This window comes from Canis aureus, unplaced genomic scaffold, assembly GCF_053574225.1.
Source record: "Canis aureus isolate CA01 unplaced genomic scaffold, VMU_Caureus_v.1.0 ptg000255l_RagTag, whole genome shotgun sequence".
In the NCBI taxonomy this organism is placed as follows: domain Eukaryota; kingdom Metazoa; phylum Chordata; class Mammalia; order Carnivora; family Canidae; genus Canis; species Canis aureus.
In genome coordinates this window covers 4,326-17,524 of record NW_027554510.1, presented here as the reverse complement: position 1 = coordinate 17,524, position 13,199 = coordinate 4,326, and the positions used below count along the sequence as shown (strand labels likewise).

Below are 13,199 nucleotides of genomic sequence, written 5' to 3'. Positions count from 1 at the left end.
TTCAATAGAAACCATGCTATGGTTATAATGAAGCCTACATCTCCAATACGGTTATAGAGGATAGCTTGTAGGGCAGCTGTATTTGCATCGGTTCGGCCGTATCATCATCCAATAAGTAAAAATGATATAATGCCAACTCCTTCTCAGCCAATGAATAGTTGGAATATGTTGTTTGCGGTGACTAAGACTATTATAGTAATAAGAAATAAGAGAAGATACTTGAAAAATCGGTTAATATAAGGATCGGAGTGTATATATCATATAGAAAACTCTATAATAGACCACGTGACAAAAAGGGCTACGGGCACAAAGATTATTGAGAAGTAGTCTAATTTAAAACTCATGGATAGTTTTATGGTCTGGATTGTTATTCAATGTCAGTTTGAAACAATTGTTTCCTGTCCTGAGTAGATGAATATTATTGTGGGAATTATGCTAATTATGAATGCGTAAGAAGTAGCGGTTTTTACATAGTATGGGTATAGCTTATTTTTGTAGAGTTTAGTAGAGGTTATAATGATGGGCAAAGTAAGAATGACTAGAGCTGTGATTATGCATGAAGTAAATATATTTATTACTTTTATTTGGAGTTGCACCAATTTTTTGGTTCCTAAGACCAATGGATTACTTCTATCCTATAAAAGTTGAAAAAGCCATGTTCTTATACATGGGAGCATGAGTTAGCAGTTCTTGCAGTACTTTTTCGGTAAGCAAAAAGGTTTGAGCTTTTATTATTAGATTCACAATCTAATGTTTTTGTTAAACTATGCTTACAGTAGATGGGACCGAGAATAATTTTAGGGTTAAGGGATAGGAGGAGTAGAGGCAGTAGATGCAAGGTTATTAGGGCATTTTCTCGTGTGAATGACGGTTTGATATTTTTGATATGGTGGGAATATTTACCACGCTGTGTGGTGATTAGTATATAAAGTGAGTATAGGGCAGTGATGGTGATGTTAATTCCTATTAGAATAATAGTAATGTTGGATCATGAGAATGAGGATATCACTACAAATAGTTCTCCGATAAGATTAATTGTTGGAGGAAGAGCCAGATTTGTGAGGCTTGCTAATAACCATCAGGCTGCTATCAGGGGAAGGAGGGTTTGAAGTCCTCGTGCGAGAATCATAGTACGGCTATGGATTCGTTCGTAATTGGAGTTGGCTAAGCAGAATAGCATCGAGGATGTTAAACCATGGGCAATTATTAGGGCTGTTGCACCTATATAACTTCATGGTGTTTGAATAAGAACCGCTACAATAACGAGTGCCATATGACTAACTGAGGAGTATGCAATTAGGGATTTTAGATCTGTTTGACGGAGACAGATAGAGCTTGTTATGATTATGCCTCATAGAGATAATATTATGAAAGGATACGCTATGAAGTTGGTCAGGGGGTTTAGTAGGGTTGTAATTCGTATCATGCCATAGCCTCCTAATTTCAGGAGTACGGCGGCAAGTACCATGGAGCCGGCAATAGGGGCCTCTACGTGTGCTTTTGGTAGTCACAAGTGGAGGCCGTATAGAGGTATCTTTACTATGAATGCTATCATGCATGCCAATCATAAGAAAACATTAGATCAGGAGTTTGGCAGAGGTTGAATTCAGTATTGAATTATGAGAAAATTTAGGGAGCCCATGAAATTGTGGATGTAAAGGAGAGCTACTAGGAGTGGGAGAGATCCTATTAAAGTATAAAATAAGAAGTAGAGCCCTGCGTTTAGTCGTTCAGTTTGATTCCCCCATCGGGTAATAATGATCAGGGTTGGGATTAGTGTTGCCTCAAATAGGATGTAAAAGAAGATAAGTTCAGAGGCGGTGAAAGTTATAATTAGGAACAACTGGAGAAGAATCAGTATTGAAATATATAGTTTTTTTCGAGTTAAGGGTTCTTTTGATAAATGGTGTTGGCTTGCTATAAGTATAAGGGGTAGAAGTCATGTTGTAAGTGCTAGTAGCGGTGCTGATAGGGAGTCAGAGAAAAATATTAAGGAGGGGTTCAATGTATTATCATTTGGTTGATTCAGGTAGAATAAGCTGATTAAGCTGATTAGCAAACCATATGTTGTCGTGTTAATTCAGATTATGTTAGGCTTTGATACTCATGTAAGGGGGATCAGTATGATAGTGGGGATGATAATTTTTAGCATTGTAAGAGGTTTAGGTTTTGTACGTAATCAGTCCCGTAGGTGTTAGATACTATAACTAGTAGAGATAGTCCTAATGCTGCTTCGCAGGCAGCAAATACTAGTAGTACGATTGGTATCATGCTGGCTAATGTAAGGTGGTTGTTGAGAATAGTTACAGATATTATTACAAATAGTGATAATATTATGCCCTCTAAGCATAGTAGCGATGATATTAGGTGTGATCGATAAACAAGTATACCTATTAGAGAAAGAATGAATGCCAGAAAGATATTAATATATACTATGGACATATGATAATTATGAGATAAATCATAATCTAATGAGTCGAAATCATTTGTTTTGGCTTAAACTAATTATCATATTCGGTTCATTCTAGCCCCTTTTCGGTTCATTCGTACGCTAGGCTTGCAGCTAGGAGGGAGATTAGTAGGAGTGCTATGATAAGTATTGTTGTCAACTTGTTGGTTTGTGACGCTCAGGGAAGTGGGAGTAGGAGTGCGATTTCTAGGTCGAAAAGCAGGAATGTGATGGCAACTAGGAAGAATTTTATAGAGAAAGGTAGGCGAGCAGATCCCATGGGGTCAAAACCACATTCGTAGGGGCTTGTCTTGTCTGTATAAATATTTAGTTGGGGAAGTCAGAATGCGATTAGTACAAGTAAGGACGCTAGGGTTACATTAGTTATCAAGGTTAGTATTACGTTTATTACTTCTTTCCAGGTTGATCTGGAGCTAACTGATTGGAAGTCAATTGTACTAGTTATACTAAAGAAATAGGATCCTCATCAATAAATAGATACATATAAGAATAGTCAGACTACATCAACAAAGTGTCAATATCATGCAGCGGCTTCAAATCCGAAGTGGTGGTTTGATGTGAAGTGGTAGTATAGTTGTCGGAGAAAGCACACGATAAGGAATGTGGAGCCAATAATTACATGTAGTCCGTGAAACCCAGTAGCTATAAAAAAGGTAGATCCGTACACTCCGTCGGAGATTGTAAAAGATGTCTCGTAGTATTCGGAGGCCTGTAATAGTGTAAAATATACGCCTAAGGAGATTGTAATAAATAGGCCTTGAAGTATGTGTTTACGATTGCCTTCTATTAAACTATGATGGGCTCAAGTAATAGATACTCCGGAGGCTAGGAGGACTGAGGTGTTGAGTAGAGGAACTTCTAGTGGGTTAAGAGGAATAATGCCGGTGGGAGGTCAGCAACCTCCAAGTTCAGGAGTAGGGGCTAGGCTGGAATGGTAAAAGGCTCAAAAGAAGCCTGCAAAGAAAAATACTTCTGATACAATAAAAAGAACTATTCCGTACCGTAGTCCTTTTTGTACAATAGGGGTGTGATGTCCTTGGAATGTGCCTTCTCGGATCACATCTCGTCATCACTGGTATATGGTTAGCAGGTTGGTTGTGAATCCTAATGTAAGTAGGGATATTGAGTTATAGTGAAATCATATGATAAGACCCGATGTTATAAGAAGGGCAGAAAGGGCTCCTGTTAGCGGTCATGGGCTTGGGTTAACTATATGGTAAGCGTGAGTTTGGTGGGTCATTAGGTGTTGTCATGTAAGTATAGACTTACTAGTAAGGTAAAGACATAGGCTTGAATTAAGGCAACAGCAAACTCTAGAATCGTAAATAGAATTAAAATAATAAAAGTGATGAAAGCTGTGGTCGCGCTAATATTAATAAGAGCTAAGGTAGCCCCTCCAATCAAATGGATTAGGAGGTGTCCTGCAGTAATATTGGCGGTTAATCGAACGGCTAGAGCTATGGGTTGAATGAATAGACTAATAGTTTCGATGATTACTAGTATTGGAATTAGGGGAAGAGGGGTGCCTTGGGGTAGAAAGTGTGCCAAGGATGCTTTGGTCTTATAGCGGAAACCGGTAATTACTGTCCCTGCTCATAGGGGGATTGCTATTCCGAGGTTTATAGAGAGTTGTGTCGTGGGCGTAAATGAGTGGGGTAGTAGTCCAAGTAGGTTAGTTGAACCAATGAATAGAATTAGTGATATAAGTATGAGAGCTCAGGTTCGTCCCTTTTGATTATGAATTGCTAGTATTTGTTTTGATGTTAATTGAATTAATCATTGCTGAATGGAGATTAACCGATTATTGATTAGGCGATTGGGTGCTGGGAATAAAATGGAAGGGAATATGACGATCAGTACTACAATAGGGAGACCTATTATTGAGGGGGCAGCGAAAGAGGCGAATAAATTTTCGTTCATTTGTTTTCTCAAGGATTATGTTGACTAGTGATTTTAGTAGACTTGGTTATTGGGTTTTCCGGGTAGTGGTGATTTGAAATTTTTAGTTGGAATAGAATGAAGAGGGTGAGAAATATTGAAAAGATTATAATAAATCAGGTGGATGTGTCTAGCTGTGGCATTTCATTAAGGGGAGGTTAAAACTCCCAGTCTTTAACTTAAAAGGTTAATGCTTTATAGCTTCTTAATGAGTAAGTCTAGTCTAGGTTATACTATTAAGGCAGATCAGGTTTCAAAATAAGATAGGGGGACTATTTCAAGAACAATGGGTATAAAGCTATGGTTAGATCCGCAGATTTCAGAGCACTGGCCATAATACAGTCCCGGTCGTATGGCTATAAGGGTGGTTTGGTTTAGTCGTCCTGGAATAGCGTCAGTTTTTAGACCTAGTGATGGAACAGCTCATGAATGCAAAACGTCTTCTGAAGAAATAAGTATTCGGATGGTTATTTCTATTGGGAGGACAACTCGGTTGTCTACTTCTAATAGTCGGAGTTCTCCTGGCTTTAATTCTTGTGTTGGGATTATGTAGGAGTCAAAGTTTAAGTCTTCATAATCAGTATATTCATAGCTTCAGTATCATTGGTGGCCTATTGTTTTCACGGTTAAAGAGGGGTTATTGATTTCGTCTATTATATAAAGGATTCGGAGGGAAGGTAGAGCGATTAGGATTAGGATAATGGCGGGTAGGATAGTTCATACTGTTTCTACTTCCTGTGCGTCTATTGTGCTTGTATGAGTTAATTTTGTAGTCAATATTAGGGAAATGATGTAGAGAACTAAAGAACTGATTAAGAATACAATTATTAGTGTATGGTCATGAAAATGAAGTAGCTCCTCTATAATAGGGGAGGTTGCGTCCTGTAATCCGAGTTGAAATGGGTACGCCATAGAGGTATATAGGGGTTTCACCTATAATTTAACCTTGACAAAGTTATGTAATATTTTACTAATACCTCCTGATTGAGAAAGACATAGTGGTTATGACATTGGCTTGAAACCAATTTTAGGGGGTTCGATTCCTTCCTTTCTTATTTTTGGATTACATATGTAGGTTCTTCGAACGTGTGATATGGAGGGGGACATCCATGTAGTCATTCAATATTAGTTGTAGTAAGTTCTACTATAGCAACTTCTCGTTTGGATGCAAAGGCCTCTCAGATTATAAAAATTATAAGCATCACCGCTGTAAGCGAGATAAACGATCCTATAGAGGAGACGGTATTTCAGGTGGTATATGCATCTGGATAGTCAGAGTACCGACGAGGTATTCCGGATAAACCTAGGAAATGCTGAGGGAAGAAAGTTATATTTACTCCCACAAATATAATTGTAAAGTGAATCTTTGCTCAAGTATCGTTAAGAGTATAACCTGAGAATAAGGGGAATCAGTGGGCAAATCCTCCCATAATGGCAAAAACTGCTCCCATTGAGAGCACATAGTGAAAATGAGCTACAACATAATACGTATCATGAAGAACGATGTCTAAGGACGAATTAGCTAGGACAATGCCTGTTAGCCCGCCTACTGTGAATAAGAAAATAAACCCTAAAGCTCATAGCATAGCTGGAGATCATTTAATATTGCCTCCGTGAAGTGTTGCCAGTCAACTAAATACTTTTACTCCTGTTGGAATAGCGATAATTATAGTGGCGGATGTGAAGTATGCTCGTGTGTCTACGTCTATTCCTACAGTAAACATATGGTGAGCTCATACGATAAAGCCTAAAAACCCAATAGATATTATTGCCCATACTATTCCTATATAGCCGAAAGGCTCTTTTTTCCCTGAGTAGTAAGTGACAATGTGAGAAATTATTCCGAACCCTGGCAGGATAAGAATGTAAACTTCAGGATGTCCGAAGAATCAGAATAAGTGTTGATATAGGATATGGTCTCCTCCTCCAGCGGGATCGAAAAATGTCGTATTAAGATTACGGTCTGTTAAAAGTATTGTAATTCCAGCAGCCAGTACAGGCAGGGATAGTAGGAGTAGAACTGCTGTAATTAGTACTGATCATACAAATAGGGGGGTTTGATACTGGGATATTGCAGGGGGTTTTATGTTGATAATAGTAGTAATGAAATTAATTGCCCCTAAAATAGAAGAGACTCCGGCTAAATGTAAGGAGAAAATTGTAAGATCAACGGATGCTCCTGCATGGGCCAGATTGCCAGCCAGTGGGGGGTAAACGGTCCACCCCGTTCCTGCACCTGCTTCTACCATAGAAGATGCTAATAGTAGAAGAAAAGATGGAGGAAGAAGTCAGAAGCTCATGTTATTTATTCGGGGGAATGCCATGTCCGGAGCACCAATTATTAATGGCACTAGTCAGTTTCCAAAGCCCCCAATTATAATGGGCATGACTATGAAGAAGATTATTACGAAAGCATGGGCGGTTACGACGACGTTATAAATTTGATCGTCGCCTAGTAAAGTACCGGGCTGACCTAGTTCGGCTCGGATGAGGAGGCTCAAGGCAGTGCCTACTATGCCGGCTCATGCTCCAAATAGTAAGTATAAAGTACCAATATCTTTGTGATTAGTAGAGAACAGTCATCGGTTAATGAACATAGGTAAAATGGCTGATAAAAGCATTAGACTGTAAATCTAAAAATAGAGGTTTAAGTCCTCTTTTTGCCAAGCTCTGTGGTGAATTTTCATATTGAATTGCAAATTCAAAGAAGCAGCCTAGACGCCGCCGGGGCTTCTCCCGCCTTTTTTTTCTACGCGGCGGGAGAAGGTAGATTGAAGCCAGTTACTAGGGTATTTAGCTGTTAACTAAAATTTCGTGAGGTAGAAGCTCACCAATCTAGGGAGGGCTTAGCTTAATTAAAGTGTTTGATTTGCATTCAATTGATGTAAGATAGATTCTTGCAGCCCTTAGAGGTGATTTGGTCAGGGGTTAAGTGTATAGCACTTGCTTAGAGCTTTGAAGGCTCTTGGTCTGGTCTAACCTAAACTCCTAGTCCAAGACTGATAATATAGGTGTTAGCGGGAGTAGTATAGTTGAGATAATGATTAAGGGGGGTAGTAGGGTTGCCTTTTTTGTGTACTCGAATTGTCATTTTATTTTTATGTTATTTGTGGACGGGAATATGGTAAGTGCGGTGCTATATGTGAGTCGCAGGTAGAAATATAAGTTAAGTAGAGCGGTGATGGCTATTAGTGTTGGAATAATAATTATGTTATTTTTTGTTAATTCTTGAATAATTATTCATTTAGGGATGAAGCCAGATAATGGGGGTAGTCCTCCTAGGGATAATATTAAGATTAAGATTATGGAGGTGATTAGGGGAAATTTATTTCATATGTGGGATAAGGATAAGGTTGTGGTGGATGAGTTTAATATGAATAGTATGAAGGTAGATAGTGTTATTAGAATATATAAAGTTAAGTTTAGGATTATTATTGTAGGGTTGTAAATAATGATAGCGGCTATTCAGCCTATGTGGGCAATGGAGGAGTATGCTATGATTTTTCGTAGTTGAGTTTGATTTAGTCCGCCTCAGCCTCCTACTAGAACGGATGCGAGGGCTATTAGTATAAGAAGGTTGGTGTTAATTGATGGGGAGATTTGATATAGGATGGATATAGGTGCGATTTTTTGTCATGTTAGTAGGATTATTCCTGATATAAGTGTTACTCCTTGTGCTACTTCGGGAACTCAGAAGTGGAATGGAGATAGGCCTAGTTTTATTGTTAGGGCGGTGGTTATTATGATGGATGCGATGGGGTTTGAGATTTTTGAGATTACTCATTGGCCGGAGTAAAGAAGGTTAATGGTGACTCCTATTATTAGTAATATTGAGGCAGTAGCTTGTGTAAGAAAATATTTTGTAGAGGCTTCTATGGCTCGTGGATTATACTTTTTTATGAGGATAGGGATGATGGCTAGCATGTTTATTTCGAATCCAATTCAGATCAGTAATCAGTGCGAGCTTAGTATGACGATTATGGTCCCTGCCATGATAGTTGCTATAATAATAGTGAGAATAGGGGGTTTTATTAGTACGGGAAGGGTATAAACCAACATTTTCGGGGTATGGGCCCGATAGCTTAATTTAGCTGACCTTACTGTAGAATATAGTGTAAGTTTGGTAGCACGAAGATCTTTGAATTCTTAAGATTAGGTTCGAAGCCTATTATTCTAGAAATAAGAGGATTTAAACCTCTATTATTTACTCTATCAAAGTAACTCTTTTATCAGACATATTTCTTATGTTTGGGGTGGGATACTCGCGGTAATAATGGGTAAGGCAACATGTCATATGCATAGGGCTAAAGTTAGGGGTAGAAAATTTTTTCACAATAAGTGTATTAATTGATCATAGCGGAATCGAGGGTATGATGCTCGAATTCATAGGAAGCAGATAGTTAGTAAGAGGGTTTTTATAGTGAAGTTAATAGAGTAGAGTTCTGGTATAAATGGGTTGTGGAATGCACCGAAGAATAGAATTGTTGTGAGGATATTTATTATAATGATATTTGCGTACTCTGCTAGAAAGAATAGGGCAAAAGGACCCGCTGCATACTCTACGTTAAATCCAGAAACTAGTTCGGATTCTCCTTCAGTTAAGTCGAAGGGGGCTCGGTTAGTTTCTGCTAGAGTAGAAATGAATCATATCATGGCTAGGGGCCAGGCCGGAAAGATTAGTCATATATGTTCTTGGGTGATAATTAGTGTGGATAGTGTAAATGACCCGTTTATTAGGAGGACTGATAGGAGAATGATTGCTAGTGTTACTTCATATGAGATTGTTTGAGCTACTGCTCGGAGGGCTCCGATTAGAGCGTATTTGGAGTTTGAGGCTCATCCTGACCAAAGGATGGAGTATACGGCGAGACTTGATATTGCTAGTATGAATAGGACTCCTAAGTTTATATTAATGAGTGGGTAGGGCATTGGGAGAGGGATTCATATAGTTAGGGCTAGTGATAGAGCTAGAATGGGGGCTAGAATGAATATTGATATGGAGGATGTAAGTGGTCGTAGAGGTTCTTTTGTGAAGAGTTTTACTGCATCTGCGATTGGTTGAAGGAGGCCGTAGGGGCCTACGATATTAGGCCCTTTTCGAAGTTGTATGTAGCCTAAGACTTTTCGTTCAACGAGGGTGAGGAAGGCTACGGCAAGAAGGATTGGGATGATAAGAGAGATAATGTTGATAAAGAACATTTTGTTAGGGAGAGGAATTGAACCTCTGATAATAAAGGTTTAAGTTTTACGCAGTTACCGGGCTCTGCCACCCTAACAAAGCCCCTTTTCTCGGGCTTATGAGGAGATAAACTGGTTAGATTGAGTTGACTTCATCTATTAGTTTTAAGGCGCCTTTGTGAGGTAGGCCTTACATCCCTTGTCCTTTCGTACTGGGGGAGGTTATATAATAGATAGAAACCGACCTGGATTACTCCGGTCTGAACTCAGATCACGTAGGACTTTAATCGTTGAACAAACGAACCCTTAATAGCTGCTGCACCATTAGGATGTCCTGATCCAACATCGAGGTCGTAAACCCTATTGTCGATATGGACTCTTGAATAGGATTGCGCTGTTATCCCTAGGGTAACTTGTTCCGTTGATCAAAAATTATTGGATCAATAAGTGATGTTATATTTTGACTTGTGGGTCTAAATTTTAATCACTCGGGAGTTTTTTTATATTCCGAGGTCACCCCAACCTAAATTGCTAACCCACAATAATGGTGTAATGTTATGCCTTGTAGGTATTTAGTATCCATAAGTTTGGGTTAGTTAATTAAAGCTCCATAGGGTCTTCTCGTCTTATTGTGGCATTCCCGCCTCTTCACGGGAAGGTCAATTTCACTGATTGGGAATAAGAGACAGTTAAACCCTCGTGTGGCCATTCATACAAGTCCTTATTTAGAGAACAAATGATTATGCTACCTTTGCACGGTCAGGATACCGCGGCCGTTAAACAAGTGTCACTGGGCAGGCAGTGCCTCCAATACTAGAAATGCTGGAGGTGATGTTTTTGGTAAACAGGCGGGGTTTGTGTTTGCCGAGTTCCTTTTACTCCTTTTAATCTTTCCTTAAATGCATGCCTGTGTTGGGTTAACAATAGGGTAGATAAGTATTTCATTTTTGGGTTGATATTATCAGATTGTTAACTATCAGTGGTCTATCCGTTTCTGATATAAGCTTATGCGGGGAGAAAATAGTTCTTGTTACTCATACTAGCATTGTTGCTTCTATATTTAAATAGAATGGCCCAGGAGGTATAATTAGGAGTTGATGTAATATGATTGGGATTAAGTTATATTGTTTGTTGAGCTGGAACGCTTTCTCAATTGGTGGCTGCTTTTAAGCCAACTATGGTGATGTTAGTATATACTCTCTAATAAAGGTTGTATCCTGATTCTAAGAAGCTGTACCTTCTTAGACTATATTTTAAATTTACATTAAAATTTTGTTTTTTTTTAGGTAAATTTAAAGTTGAACTAAAATTCTGTTTGTGGGCAACCAGCTATCACCAGGCTCGTTAGGCTTTTCACCTCTACCCACAAATCTTCTCACTATTTTGCTACATAGATGAGTTGATCCTTTTAGATTGTTTATGGGTAGCTCGTCTGGTTTCGGGGAGCTTAGCTTAAGTTCTCTTTGTTAAGTCGTTTCTGGCTAGTTCATTATGCAAAAGGTAAAAGGGGTAATCTTTGCTGTTTAATACTGTTAAGATGTCTTTCATCATTCCCTTACGGTACTATCTCTATCGCTCCAATTAAAATTTCTATCTCCTATACTTTTATTATTTAACTAAATGTTTTACTTTATATGTCTGTGATACTTAAGTTTGGGGTTAGTTGGGCTAGCTTTTGTTCAAAGTGGTCATAAGTAATGAAATCTTCTGGGTGTAGGCCAGACGCTTTAGTTAAGCTACACTTTGATTAATCCAAGCACACCTTCCGGTATGCTTACCTTGTTACGACTTGTCTCCTCTTGTGTCTTAGTTAAGTTAATATGGTTATGGTTGTGTCTTATTACTTGAGGAGGGTGACGGGCGGTGTGTGCGTGCTTCATGGCCCTATTCAATTAAGCTCTCTATTCTTAATTTACTACTAAATCCTCCTTCAGTTTTTAATTTCATAAAAACGTTCGTGGAATGTTCTTGGGTAGAAAATGTAGCCCATTTCTTCCCACCCCATAAGTTACACCTTGACCTAACTTTTTTATGTAAAATGATTGTGCTTACTATTCTACCTTTTGAGGGTTTGCTGAAGATGGCGGTATATAGACTGAATTAGCAAAGGGTGGTGAGGTTTATCGGGGTTTATCGATTATAGAACAGGCTCCTCTAGAGGGATATAAAGCACCGCCAAGTCCTTTGAGTTTTAAGCTATTGCTAGTAGTCCTCTGGCGAATTATTTTGTTGTAAAATTATCTATGTTTAGGGCTAAGCATAGTGGGGTATCTAATCCCAGTTTGGGTCTTAGCTATCGTGTAGTCAGATTATTATAAAGTCACTTTCGTGGTCTATTTTATGGTAACTGTAGCTTTTTACGGCTTAGTTAAGTTTTAACTTTAGTGCAAAGGTATCTTAAACACGCTTTACGCCGTGGGCCTATTAGTTTGGGTTAATCGTATGACCGCGGTGGCTGGCACGAAATTTACCAACCCTTTTTAGTATGGCTTAGTCAAACTTTCGTTTATGGCTTAATTTTTATCACTGCTGTATCCCGTGGGGGTGTGGCTTAGCAAGGTGTTATGAGCTACTTAAGAGTGTGCTTGATACCTGCTCCTTTAGATCACTGCTGATTTTAAGGGCATTCTCACTGGGGCGTGGAGACTTGCATGTGTAAGTCTACTAAGAACTAATAGGAAGGCTAGGACCAAACCTTTGTGTTTATGGAGTCGTGCGACTCATCTTGGCATTTTCAGTGCCTTGCTTTATTAATTAAGCTACATTAACTTATACTGAAATTGTAGTGTGTATAATAAATAAAATACATAGTAAATATGAGAGGAAAAAAAAAGGGGATGCTATCTATAGATAGACCACGAGATCGAATGCGTGTAAGACTGTTGTGTTAAGTTAACTAGAGTAGCAATACATTTGTATACAATTTAAATAAAGCTTGTGAGTATTGTATGCACTTAGTCCTGTTTTTGGGGTTTGGCAGGACATAAATAAGTGTATAATAGATGACATGAGTTTATGGGGGGTAAGGGGGGTTTGTATAAGTTAACTTAATGTCTTGCGCGTGTACGTACGTGTACACACGTGTACGTACGTGTACACACGTGTACGTACGTGTACACACGTGTACGTACGTGTACGTACGTGTACGTACGTGTACACACGTGTACGTACGTGTACACACGTGTACGTACGTGTACACACGTGTACGTACGTGTACACACGTGTACGTACGTGTACACACGTGTACGTACGTGTACACACGTGTACGTACGTGTACACACGTGTACGTACGTGTACACACGTGTACGTACGTGTACACACGTGTACGTACGTGTACACACGTGTACGTACGTGTACACACGTGTACGTACGTGTACACACGTGTACGTACGTGTACACACGTGTGTCCTAGAATTATATGTCCTGAAACCATTGACTGAATAGCACCTTGATTTTATGCGTGAGTTGATAAATGATAATGAATAAGTCCAGCTACAAGTTATTTGACTGCATTAGGGCCGCGACGGGCATATTCCCTGAGAGCAGAAGATAAGTTAGAGTTAGTGCCGTTGCGGTCATAGATGAGTGATAGCAGATTCCCCCCCTAAAAATA

At 39.0% G+C, this 13,199-nt stretch overlaps 1 pseudogene; it reads right to left on the bottom strand.

The window, feature by feature from the left end:
* Positions 1-11,331: 11,331 nt before the first annotated feature.
* On the bottom strand, positions 11,332-12,286 carry LOC144309918 (18S ribosomal RNA; annotated as a pseudogene).
* Positions 12,287-13,199: the final 913 nt, after the last annotated feature.